Source organism: Cibotium barometz, chromosome 7 (assembly GCF_041138505.1).
Source record: "Cibotium barometz isolate CiBa-2024 chromosome 7, ASM4113850v1, whole genome shotgun sequence".
Classification (NCBI taxonomy): domain Eukaryota; kingdom Viridiplantae; phylum Streptophyta; class Polypodiopsida; order Cyatheales; family Cibotiaceae; genus Cibotium; species Cibotium barometz.
In genome coordinates this window covers 4,645,001-4,659,783 of record NC_141052.1, presented here as the reverse complement: position 1 = coordinate 4,659,783, position 14,783 = coordinate 4,645,001, and positions in this window count along the sequence as shown.

Here is a 14,783-nt window from a genome sequence, read left to right as displayed (position 1 = left end):
TTATGCACTATTACTCTACTTCTCCCCAGAGTCAAAAACTGTGAATTTATTAATAATTCATTAGTTTTTGGCCATTCCCTCTTCTAAAGAATTGGTGGCCACTCTTGTTGCAAACAAGAGTAGTTCCCTCAAACCATCAAGCCAAAGGAAAGCTCCCAGAAATTCATGTAAGTTAGAAATCCTATTTTTTTTATTCCTTTTAATGGTTTTCTAATTTTTGTTTTGTTTTAAAATGTAAAATGATGCTATGCCTTGCTGGAAAGGCTTTCCCCCTCTCTTCTTCTTAAATTCAACCTTTCTTTATCCTAGATAAGTAATCTAATTGTTGGAATTAAACTTTTCATATTGTTTCTCTTTCAAAAGTGGAATTTGATTAGTTTAGAATGCCTTAGATCATTTGGGGATAATTTTTAAGTAACTTAAGAATAGGAAAATTTGAAAAATGGTCAGCCATACAAAGGAGGTTAGGCAAAATTTTCTTAAATTTTGTGAAATAAGTTTTATCTTTTATTTTTCAAAAAGAGTAACCCCCATAGTTTGTGTATTCTAAAAGTGTTATTTTCATTCTATGCATAGAAAAATGCATAGTAGAAATATTTTTATTATAAAAGTGTTAGTTCAATTCAAATTAAATTCTATGCATAGAAAGATGCATATTGAATTTTTTATTATAAAAGCATTACTTTCATCAATTTTGATTTTATGCATAGAAAGATGCATAAAGAATTTATTTTTATTTCAAAAGAGTTATTCTCATCAATTTTGATTTTATGCATAGAAAGATGCATAAAGAATTTATTTTATTTCAAAAGAGTTATTCTCATCAATTTTGATTTTATGCATAGAAAGATGCATAAAGAATTTATTTTATTTCAAAAGAGTTATTCTCATCAATTTTGATTTTATGCCTAGAAAGATGCACAAAGGAATTTATTTTTGTTTTATTTCGAAAGTGTTATTTTCCTTGAAATTAAATTTATGCATAAATAGATGTATAAAGGGATTTTTATAAAAGTGTTATTCCCACACTGAAGTTGATTTTTATAAAAGAATGTATGTGAAAGGATAGATGTGGATGTGTATGTGATAAGTATGGATGTGAATGTGAAAGGATATATGTGATGTGAATCAGATAAATGTGAATGAATGGATGGATAGATGTGATGTGAATCAAATAAATGTGAATGAATGGATGGATAGATGTGTTGTGAATAAGATAAATGTGAATGAATAGATGGATAGATGTGCTATGAATAAGATAAATGTGAATGAATAGATGGATAGATGTGTTGTGAATAAGATAAATGTGAATGAATAGATGGATAGATAAATGTGAATGAATAGATGGATAGATGTGCTGTGAATAAGATAAATGTGAATGAATAGATGGATAGATGTGATGTGAATGAATGGATGGATAGATGTGCTGTGAATCAAATAAATGTGAATGAATGGATGGATAGATGTGATGTGATCAGATAAATGTGAATGAATGAATGGATGGATGTGGATGTATGTGAAGAATAGAAGTAGATGAATGGATGGATGTGGATGAATGAATGAATGAATGGATGTGGATGTATGTGAAGAATAGAAGTAGATGAATGTGAAAGAATGGATGTGGATGTGTGTATGTGAAAGGATGGATGTGGATGTATGTGAAGAATAGAAGTGGATGTATGTGAAGAGTAGCAGTGGATGTATGTGAAAGAATGGATGTGGATGTATGTGAAAGGATAGATGTGGATGTGTATGTGATAAGTATGGATGTGGATGTATGTGGGAGAATACATGTGGATGTAAATGTGATGGATATGAACGAGAACTGAGGCGATGAGATGTGATGTAAATTGGATAGATATGAATGATAAGGGATGTGAATGAATGTGATAACATGTGAATCAGGATGTAAACATGTGAATCGGGATGTGAATGAATGATAAGGGATGTGAATAAATGATTAGGGATGCGAATGAATGTGATAGCATGTGAATCAAGATTAAACATGTGAATCGGGATGTGAATGAATGCTAAGGCATGTGAATGAATGATATAGGATGTGAATGAATGTGTTAGTATGTGAATGAATGATAAGGGATGTGAATGGATGTGATGTGATGTGAATTGGGATGTGAATGAACGATAAGTGGTGAAGTGATGAGATGAATGAGTTTTATATAAGGGGTCTTTATCCCAGGATTCTGTTGGGTTCTCCAGACTATAAGGAGCCCCAGAATCAGTTGGATCTTAAGAAAATGAATAGTCCTCTAATGTTGCGAGATGAGGACATCTTGCGTTTTTTAAGTGGGATAGGATGTAAGATTCCTCCCTCCGGCTTTTAAGGTGTGCAGGTGTAAGAACCTCCCCTTCTGATCTTATAATTATTCCCCTCTCTTAAATAAAAGAAAGATCTTGTTTTACCCTGTTTTGGCCTAGAGAGAGAAAATATTCTAGAGAGAGATTATTCAATTTTTAGATATTTTTGGATGGAAAAATATCTCTTCTTATTAAAATAAATTCTCCCAAAATAGAAGTTCAAAAAGATTTTCACAAGGTACATTAGAAATCAATTATACTCTGTTCAAAAGGCCTTATCCTAAGGATCCAGATTTTCAAAAAAATTTAGATTAAGGTTCTATGGGGCCAATTAGATTAATCCAAATGTAGGGATGAGATAAATTGAAGAAATAAAAAAAATCCTCCAAAAATAAAGTAAATACTCACATAAGATGAAGAGTTGACTAAGGACAAGGATATTAGTTAAAAAAGAAAAGATATTTAGAGAAATGATGCATTTTTGACACCTCAGTGTAGGGGAATTCCCCTCATGAAGGCGGCGCCTATTTCACCTATAAAGTTGAGTTTTAAACTCACAAATAATGAGATATTTTTATCTCTCCTCTCTCTTACTTCAACTAGATCCAAAAAATAAGCTAAACTGACCTAAAAATGGTAAAAATTTGACCAAACTAATCTGGAAAATTCTAGAATCGATTTGCTTGGTTAGAGGCTCATTTTTTCCTATAAATGAAGCCTCCCCCTTTGTAAATGGATAATAGTGTTTTATGCACTGTTACTCTACTTCTCCCCAGAGTCAAAAACTATGAATTTATTAATAATTCATTAGTTTTTGACCATTCCCTCTTCTAAAGAATTCGTGGCCACTCGTTGTTACAAACAAGAGTAGATCCCTCAAACCATCAAGCCAAAGGAAAGCTCCCAGAAATTCATGTAAGTTAGAAATCCTACTTTTTCTTATTCCTTTTAATGGTTTTCTAATTTTTGTTTTGTTTTAAAATATAAAATGATGCTATGCCTTGCTGGAAAGGCTTTCCCCCTCTCTTCTTCTTAAATCAGCCTTTCTTTATCCTAGATAAGTAATGTAATTGTTGGAATTAAACTTTCATATTGTTTCTCTTTTAAAAGTGGAATTTGATTAGTTTAGAATGCTTTAAACCATTTGGGGATAATTTTTAAGTAACTTAAGAATAGGAAAAATTGAAAACTGGTCAGCCATACAAAGGAGGTTATGGTAAAATTTTTTAAAATTTTGTGAAATAAGTTTTATCTTTTATTATTTAAAAAGAGTAATCCCCATCGTTTGTGTATTCTAAAAGTGTTATTTTCATTCTATGCATAGAAAAATGCATAGTAGAAATATTTTTATTATAAAAGTGTTATTTCTATTAAATTTAAATTCTATGCAAAGAAAGATGCATATTGAATTTTTTTAATTATAAAAGCCTTACTTTCATCAATTTTGTATTTATGCATAGAAAGATGCATAAAGAATTTATTTTTATTTCAAAAGAGTTATTCTCATCAATTTTGATTTTATGCATAGAAAGATGCATAAAGAATTTATTTTTATTTCAAAAGAGTTATTCTCATCAATTTTGATTTTATGCATAGAAAGATGCATAAAAGATTTATTTTATTTTAAAAGAGTTATTCTCATCAATTTTGATTTTCTACCTAGAAAGATGCATAAAGGAATTTATTTTTATTTTATTTCAAAAGTGTTATTTTCCTAAAAATTGAATTTATGCATAAATAGATGTATAAATGGATTTTTATAAAAGCGTTATTCCCACTGAAGTTGATTTTTATAAAAGAATGTATGTGAAAGGATAGATGTGGATGTGGATGTGAATGTGATAAGTATGGATGTGGATGTATGTAATAGGATAGATGTGATGTGAATCAGATAAATGTGAATGAATGGATGGATAGATGTGCTATGAATCAGATAAATGTGAATGAATAGATGGATAGATGTGATGTGAATCAGATAAATGTGAATGAATGGATGGATAGATGTGATGTGAATCAGATAAATGTGAATGAATGGATGGATGGATGTGCTATGAATCAGATAAATGTGAATGAATAGATGGATAGATGTGATGTGAATCAGATAAATGTGAATGAATGGATGGATAGATGTGATGTGAATCAGATGTATGTGAAGAATAGAAGTTGATGAATGTGAAAGAATGGATGTGGATGTGTGTATGTGAAAGGATGGATGTGGATGTATGTGAAGAATAGAAGTGGATGTATGTGAAGAGTAGAAGTGGATGTATGTGAAAGAATGGATGTTGATGTATGTGAAAGGATAGATGTGGATGTGTATGTGATAAGTATGGATGTGTATGTGATAAGTATGGATGTGGATGTATGTGGAAGAATACATGTGGATGTAAATGTGATGGATATGAACAAGAATTGAGGCGATGAGATGTGATGTAAATTGGATAGATATGAATGATAAGGGATGTGAATGAATGTGATAGCATGTGAATCATGATGTAAACATGTGAATCGGGATGTGAATGAATAATAAGGGATGCGAATGAATGTGATAGCATGTGAATCAAGATGTAAACATGTGAATCGGGATGTGAATGAATGATATAGGATGTGAATGAATGTGTTAGTATGTGAATCGGGATGTGAATAAATGACAAGGGATGTGAATGGATGTGATGTGATGTGAATCGGGATGTGAATGAATGATAAGTGGTGAAGTGATGAGATGTATGGGTAGATGCAAGTGGATGAGACCTGATGAGGATAAATGAGGAAGTAAGTGATGAGATAGAAAAAGATGTGACTAGATGAGAATGAGAATACTTATGAAATGAATGTGGATTGATGTGTGGGTAATGTGGATTGATATGGATGGCTGTATGGATGATGTGGATTGATGTGGATGATATGAATGGATGTGTGGATAATGTGGATTGATGTGGATGATGTGACTGGATGTGTGGATAATGTGGATTGATGTGGATGGATGTATGGATAATGTGGATTGACGTGTGGATTGATGTGGATGGATGTATGGAAGATGTGGATGGATTTGTGGATAATGTGGATTGATATGGATGGATGTATGGATGATGTGGATTGATGTGGTTGATGTGGATGGATGTATGGATGATGTGGATTGATGTGTGGATGATGCGATTGGATGTGATTTGATGTGGGAATGATGTGATGTGATAGGGATCGATGAAGAAAATAAAATTGTGAATTCGTTGCCTAGTGGGGTCGGGGACCTTACAGCTGGTATCATAGCAAATTGGCTAATGAGGATCAACCTAGAAGCCAAAAATGTCAAAAATTTACCAAGAACCAATAAAGGGTTGTAATTGTGTGATAAAATTCATACAAAGAAGCAGTAAAGGATTGTAATTGTGTGATAAAATTCATACAAATTGATATTTAAACTGAAATTCGTAAATTGATAATTGGGTCTCCAGATGGAAGTACCGCAATTGTATGGAATCCCTAACTTGCTTGAGGCCTAGACATGATGGTATTTACCTTATAATTCCAAGGATCGTGACTACTCGTATATACCGAGGGTATAACTGCAACTCTTTACTGGCAGTATATACGAGTAAATCTAAGATCTTGAAATTATAAGCCAAAATGCTGTCCAGATGATGAATTCAAATGTGATTGATATGATTTTAAAATTTTGGTTGATAACTGATGAGTTGAATTGGATTCTGATTGAAAAATAATGATTCCTGAATTTTGATTGAAATGTATTAAACTAAGCAAAACCACAATGAGGATGAATGGGACGAGTCCTTGTGAAGATATTCGTAGTAGCTAGAATGACGTTAATGACTTCAGCAAATCACTATGAGATTAGTGGATTGTGCTGGCAGATTGCTGCTGTTAACACTTAACCCAGTGGATCAAGCTAAGGGTGTCAAATTAAAAATCTGTAAAATTGAAAATTTCCATGAAGGACTGTTCAGATAGAAATTTCGGTCTAATGGACCATTATTGTGATAAGGGTTTGAATGTTATGATCTGAGTGAATTGTTATCTAATGATGAGTTTTATATAAGGGGTCTTTATCCCAGGATTCTATTAGGTTCTCTAGACTATAAAGAACCCCAGAATCAGTTGGATCTTAAAAAAATGAATTGTTCTCTAATGTTGCGAGATGAGGACATCTCGCGGGGTAGGATGTAAGATTCCTCCCGCGGGGTAGGATGTAAGATTCCTCCCACCAGCTTTTGAGGTGTGCAGGTGTAAGAACCTCCCCTTCTGATCTTATAATTATTCCCCTCTCTTAAATAAAAGAAAGATCATGTTTTGGCCTAGAGAGAGAAAATGTTTCAGAGAGAGGTTATTCAATTTCTAGATATTTTTGGATGGAAAAATATCTATTCTTATTAAAATAAATTCTCCCAAAACAGAGGTTCAAAAAGATTTTCAGAAGATGCATTAGAAATCAATTATAATCTGTTCAAAAGGCCTTATCCTAAGGATCTAAATTTTTTAAAAAAATTAGATTAAGGTTCTTAGGGACTAATTAGATTAATCCAAATGTAGGGATGAGATAAATTGAAGAAATAAAGAAAATCTCCCAAAAAATGAGTAAATACTCACATAAGATGAAGAGTTGACTAAGGACAAGGATATTAGTTAAAAAAGAAGAGATGTTTAGAGAAATGATGCATTTTTGACACCTCAGTGTAGGGGAATTCCCCTCATGAAGGAGGTGCCTATTTCACATGTGTGGTTGAGTTTTAAACTCACAAATAATGAGATATTTTCATCTCTCCTCTCTCCTGCTTCAACTAGATCCAAACAGTAAGCTAAACTGACCTAAAAATGGTCAAAAATTGACCAAATTGATTTGGAAAATTCTAGAATCAGTTTGCTTGGTTAGAGGCTCGCTTTTTCCTATAAATGAAGCCTCCCCCTTTGTAAATGGATAATAGTGTTTTATGCATTGTTACTGTACTTCTCCCGAGAGTCAAAATGTTAGATACTCGTAACGCCACTACGGGCGCTACCAAACAGGAGGGGATGGCCTCTGGCTCACCACCCAGCCATAGAGGAAGAATGAGGATTGCCCCTCATCCCCCAGGCTATATAGTGTGTGGCCTACCGTCCACACTAGCCTGGCTGCCCATGACTCCGCATGGGCGTCCTCTCCCACTGAACCCCGGACATGGCCATCCGGTCTGCCGCCGTCGGTCTCACAGGCGTTACAGCCTACGTGACACAAAAACTGTGAATTTATTAATAATTCATTAGTTTTTGACCATTTACTCTTCTAAAGAATTGGTGGCCAATCTTGTTGCAAACAAGAGTAGATCCCTCAAACCATCAAGCCAAAGGAAAGCTCCCAGAAATTCATGTAAGTTAGAAATCCTACTTTTTCTTATTCCTTTTAATGGTTTTCTAATTTTTGTTTTGTTTTAAAATGTAAAATGATGCTATGCCTTGCTGGAAAGGCTTTCCCCCTCTCTTCTTCTTAAATTCATCCTTTCTTTATCCTAGATAAGTAATCTAATTGTTGGAAGTAAACTTTTCATATTGTTTCTCTTTTAAAAGTGGAATTTGATTAGTTTAGAATGCTTTAAACCATTTGGGGATAATTTTTAAGTGACGTAAGAATAGGAAAATTTGAAAAATGTTCAGCTATACAAAGGAGGTTACGGTAAAATTTTCTTAAATTTTATGAAATAAGTTTTATCTTTTATTATTCAAAAAGAGTAATCCCCATCGTTTGTGTATTCTAAAAGTGTTATTTTCATTCTATGCATAGAAAAATGCATAGTAGAAATATTTTTATTATAAAAGTGTTATTTCTATTAAAATTAAATTCTATGCATAGAAAGATGCATATTGAATTTTTTTATTCTAAAATTTTGATTTTATGCATAGAAAGATGCATAAAGAATTTATTTTTATTTCAAAAGAGTTATTCTCATCATTTTTTATTTTATGCTTAGAAAGTAAAGAATTTATTTTTATTTCAAAAGAGTTTCTCATCAATTTTGATTTTATGCATAGAAAGATGCATAAAGAATTTATTTTATTTCAAAAGAGTTATTCTCATCAATTTGGATTTTATGCATAGAAAGATGCATAAAGAATTTATTTTTATTTCAAAAGAGTTATTCTCATCAATTTTGATTTTATGCATAGAAAGATGCATAAAGAATTTATTTTATTTTAAAAGAGTTATTCTCATCAATTTTGATTTTAAGCCTAGAAAGATGCATAAAGAAATTTATTTTTATTTTATTTCGAAAGTGTTATTTTTCTTAAAATTGAATTTATGCATAAATAGATGTATAAAGGGATTTTTATAAAAATGTGATTCCCACGGAAGTTGATTTTTATAAAAGAATGTATGTGAAAGGATAGATGTGGATGTGTATGTGATAAGTATGGAGTGGATGTATGTGATAGGATAGATGTCATGTGAATCAGATAAATGTGAATGAATGGATGGATAGATGTGATGTGAATCAGATAAATGTGAATGAATGGATGGATAGATGTGATGTGAATCAGATAAATGTGAATGGATAGATGTGATGTGAATCAGATAAATATGAATGGATAGATGTGATGTGAATCAGATAAATATGAATGAATGGATGTGATGTGAATCAGATAAATGTGAATGAATGGATGGATAGATGTGATGTGAATCAGATAAATGTGAATGAATGGATGGATGGATGTGGATGTATGTGAAGAATAGAAGTGGATGTATGTGAAGAATAGAAGTGTATGTGAAGAGTAGAAGTGGATGTATGTGAAAAAATGGATGTGGATGTATGTGAAAGGATAGATGTGGATGTGTATGTGAAAAGTATGGATGTGGATGTATGTGGGAGAATACATATAGATGTTAATGCGATGGATATGAACGAGAATTGAGGCGATGAGATCACATGATGTAAATTGGATAGATATGAATGATAAGGGATGTGAATGATTGTGATAGCATGTGAATCAAGATGTAAACATGTGAATCGAGATGTGAATGAATGATAAGGGATGTGAATGAATGATATAGGATGTGAATGAATGTGTTAGTATGTGATTGGGATGTGAATGAATGATAAGGGATGTGAATGGATGTGATGTGAATCGGGATGTGAATGAACGATAAGTGGTGAAGTGATGAGATGTATGGGTAGATGCAAGTGGATGAGACCTGATGAGGATAAATGAGGAAGTAAGTGATGAGATAGAAGAAGATGTGATTAGATGAGAATGGGAATACTTATGAAATGAATGTGGATTGATGTGTGGGTAATCTGGATTGATGTGGATGGATGTATGGATGACGTGGATTGATGTGGATGATATGAATGGATGTGTGGATAATGTGGATGATGTGAATGGATGTGTGGATAATGTGGATTGATGTGGATGGATGTATGGATAATGTGGATTGATGTGGATGGATGTATGGATAATGTGGATTGACGTGTGGATTGATGTGGATAGATGTATGAAAGATGTGGATGGATCTGTGGATAATGTGGATTGATGTGGATGGATGCATGGATGATGTGGATTGATGTGGATGGATGCATGGATGATGTGGATTGATGTGGATGGATGCATGGATTGATGTGGTTGATGTGGATGGATGTATGGATGATGTGGATTGATGTGTGGATGACGCGATTGGATGTGATTTGATGTGGGAATGATGTGATGTGATAGGGATCGATGAAGAAAATAAAATTGTGGTAAGATGAGAAAAGATGGGGACTAATGTGAAAGGATGCGGAGTAATGAGAAAAGATAGAAATATTGTTGGAACTGTATTTGTATATGAAATCTATTTTTAAATGACTGTTTTATGTCAAGAATGCTGGGAAAGCATTTTGACCTTCTTGTGATTGAGGTCGTGGAGACCTATCTGTTAAAGTTGCAACTGCTAACGGAGAGTCAACGAAGGACGTCTCGTGTAGCAAGGTCGGCCGAGGTCTTGACCAGCCTCGGTTTGATTTAAATGGTGAGCTTCCGGTACAGTTGGATGAGGAACCAAGGAAGCGGCCTATGAGTGAAGCGCTAGGTGACTTGCGAAGGATCCTAGAGGGTGCTGACCATACAGTGCTCGAGCCCTGGGTTGGGCTCTGGGTCACCAAAGATACCCACAAGTACGTCGAGGAAGATATTGGAACAAGGAGTAAGAGTTGTTTTCTGAATTCTGACATGGATCTGGTTGATTGACCTTGTTGGTCCTCAACGGATGAGTCCATGCCTCTTTTATATGGATCTGTTGGTTGATCTTGCTGATCTTCAACGGAGATTCCATTGGATATTTTTATGTGATTATATTGTCGGGTACTATGAGCTAGGAACTATTGAAAAGGCCCTTGAGTGAACAGGTGGTGAGCGTTCTAGCTGCCAATGATGCCATAGACACACCGATGAAGGAATGAATTGAAAATTAGGATTCAATTGGATAATTAGAGGATTATGATCAGTAACACTATGGTTTCATTAAATGATTGTTTTAAAGATTGTTGAATCTGTGAAAAAGGCAAGTTCATATTGGGTTTCATTAAATGATTGTTTTAAAGATTGTTGAATCTGTGAAAAAGGCAAGTTCATATTGGGTGTGTGAGTGGTGTGACTAGTTTTATGTTTGCATGAATATCTGGCTAGGGGGCGTGGGAACTCTTTTCCCTGGTACCCGGGACAAAGCCTAACCAAATTCCTAATTGGATCCCATCACCACAGTGGTTGGGCGGTTGGCTAACCCATGGGACTGGATGGGATTAGGCTGGACTGATGGATCCGTAAATCGAGATTCAATTTCTGTATAGTACAATAGATGAGGTAAATCATGGATAAAAATTGTTCTATGGAAAAGAATCAACAACGGCTGTGCCTCTCAATGAGAAAAAAAGCGTTGGTCTCTATGATCCAAGTACAATCTTTTCCCTGATCTGACTATGGGACTTACGGGTTTAGTCAAATCAGCTCAGTTAGTTCAAGCTTTTGACTATATTAGAGAAAAGTTATCCTGGAGGAATCGCCCGTGCTTTCCGGGCAAGGGAAGTTTTTTCGAGTTCGGTTTTGGAAAAAATCGATGGATTAGTCTCTTGTCTGGATATCCATGGGCGAGGCCCCGAGTGTGGGACCCTGCCCTGCGTAAGAAGTGCTACTTTCGCTGCTAGCACCCCCAAATTTGTTACGTAGTGGGGTCGGGGACCTTACACCATGAAGTCTATTCTCTAATTCAGGCTCTATATCATACACATAAAGCTAAGCAAATCAAGGAGCCACATCTCAAGTTTCATTCAGGTATGATAGAACCAACACGATGATAGGTGGTACCATAGATTCGAAAATTGAATACTCCTCCTCCCCTAGTGAACTGGCTATCAAAGTGAGGCACCTAGTGAAATGAATGCCAAGGCATTATTATAAGAGCGTATATTCTTTCTGTATTCCTTACTTGCATTATTATTACCACAACATAACTCCACCAATGCAGATGGTGGATTTTCCAATGGCAGGCAAAAGACCTTTCCAATTTCACAACAGTGTTTGCCCACATATTCTCCAAGCTTTCTTGACGCCTCACACTTCCAAATTATTGCACCGCAAAAATGACACTTGTAAGAAAGGGCTACTAATGAGTGAAGAGTACAATCTCCAAAATATACCACGATAGTTGTTGGGTGCTTGACATTCCGAGGCAAAGAAAAAACCCACCTTATAGAGTGACATTGAGATTTAATATCTTTCACATCACTATGACAAATGTTATAGAATGAAAATTATCATCCATAGGTAGCTCATTTAAATCAAATGAGAAAGGGCCTCGTGCCAAATCTCTATGTGTCTGAGCATGTTGATGTTCATTTTGATAGGTTCTTGAAGAACTGTAGTATTGAGAATTGTTCTGTTTCTTGAATCAAATGAAAATTATCATCCATAGGTAGCTCATTTAAATCAAATGAGAAAGGGCCTCGTGCCAAATCTCTATGTGTCTGAGCATGTTGATGTTCATTTTGATAGGTTCTTGAAGAACCGTAGCATTGAGAATTGTTCTGTTTCTTGAATCCAAGTGGATTCCGCCGTGGGGTTCACTATGCTCCTCATTTTCAACCCTTCCAAATGTTTCAATTCCAGCTATGTTAAAGTAATCCGTAAAATTAGCACCCTCTCTTATCTCCCCTTGGGCTGCCACTTCCACAAATCTCATCCCAAAGGGTATCTAAGTACTCCTTGCAAACAAGCAACCGAATTTTTCTCAATGCGGTCGCATGTATCCGCAATAGTTTGTAGACATTTAGAGCTTGTTTGTCCAGATGGAGACCTCGACCGAGCAAGGTGCTTTGCAGGCATCAACTCAGGCGGCGTAGACAAAGCTACTTCTTCATTGCAAGGATAATCCACAGCCACTACATCTTTGGAGCGGTTGTTATCATTTTGAAGCTCCATTTGCTGAAATCCAAAATTAATATCTTAAAGACTACAATTACCTTTATGTATCTTTGCCAACATATACCCAACCCTAGTACCCTACATGTATACCGTAACAAAAAGAAGAACACAGAGATACATGTATTTGTCTATGAAAGGTTTTTTTTTGCTTTTTAAGAATGTTTATCAATTAACAAAAGATACTAAATGCATATATTCTCCAAGGCTACTACAATTTGTATATTATATATTCTGAACAATCTCAAAGGCAAAAGTCCAAAAAATGAGAGGTTTCTAACATATTAATATTACACTAATATTTGCAATCAGATTATCGACAACAAAACACTCATAAGATAGAAAGAGATTAAAAAACGTATCTTGATGTACACAATCCTCTCTCCGGGCTCTCTCTCTCTCTCTCTCTCTCTCTCTCTCTCTCTCTCTCTCTCTCTCGGTAATCCTCACTCTATGCATCTCTTTTTAACACAAAAATTGAGAGAGACAGCTATAGCATCAAAAGAGCTAACCTCAAGTTGAAGAGAGAATTATACTCGAAAGCAACAACTTTGATTCAATCATCCTTGTGCTTGCTTCTACACATTCACATACGAAGACACATAAAATAACAAACTTATGATCTCTCTATTTTTTTCACCCTCTCCTAACTATATTTCACACTAAATACAAAATAAAGCACAATAATAAGTATTGGTATAGAGAGAGAGAGACAGACAAACAATCAAACATACGGAAGGGAAGAGAGAGAGAGAGAGAGAGATAGAGAGAGAGAGAGAGAGAAGACCCATCCATCAATAATCTTAAATCTTATTACATTATCTTTACCAAATTTTTTAATGGAATGCATTTCAATATTTCCCTAAAAATGAAGCGCTTTTCCTTGGAGCTCCTACATCTACTACCCACAATGTAAAAGCCATCTAATAATCCCAATGCCTCTTTGATTAAAAGGAGCTTGAGATTGTCGTCTAGCCTGTAAGGATCTAAGACTATATAAATATATCGAGGATTAATATCATCCCACCCATCAAAACCAAGAACTTCCCATTTTGGGCTACAATGATATCCAAAAAAGCCCAATTGTGGCATCTCCTCAAAGAAGATTGTATTGAACAATTTGTTATTGGCCATAGGTCGACTTCAAGATATTTAATGACATGTCTTTGCGTGAAACATAATCAAGCTATATATTAATAACAATCATGATCTTTTTTATACTTAGAGATAGTAAGAAAGAATAAAAAATACTTATACAATCTACCACCAATGGGGATGGTTACTAAATAATAACACAACCATATTTATTTTCGAAGAAGCTTATGCTTTGGGACACATTTGATAACCTCATCGAATACTTGTCGTGCTTAATCTATCACCATGGACATTATATCCTATTTCATAACAATCAATCAAGCCCAGGCTTTCTTGAATAATTATGAGCGTAATATTTTCATCTAATTTATCTGAAGCTAATCGTATAGTAATTTGGAATCTAATCATGAGCGTAATATTTTCATCTAATTTATCTGAATCTAATCGTATAGTAATTTGGAAAACATCGTTCCAATTAATAGCATAAACTGGCCATGACCCATACCAACTTGGAACATGGAAATAACGACGCTCAAACTCGGCAACCAAATTCACCCTTTCCTCAAAGGAAAGAGTGCTTCTCATGTGCTCAAAAAAAATGCTAGTCACCTCTTCCATCTGTCAATCATGCATACAATTATATAAGGATGTAGAAGTATGAATACTATATACGTCGATGTGTGTTGACCAAATATACTAATGCGAATACATTGTGTGTGTACATGGATGTTTGGACCTATACATTTGGGTGCTTAACCTTTGTGTGTGTACATGTGTGTTTAAGTAAAGACACATAAGTACACACCCTTTTCCTTGCTGTGAGAGAGTGTTTGAGAGTTTCTCTAACTAATCCACTCTCCCAAGGTGTAAGTGCAACTTGGATTCTTATAAACCTATTATACAAAACATATGGCACAATGCACTCTACAAAGATAACT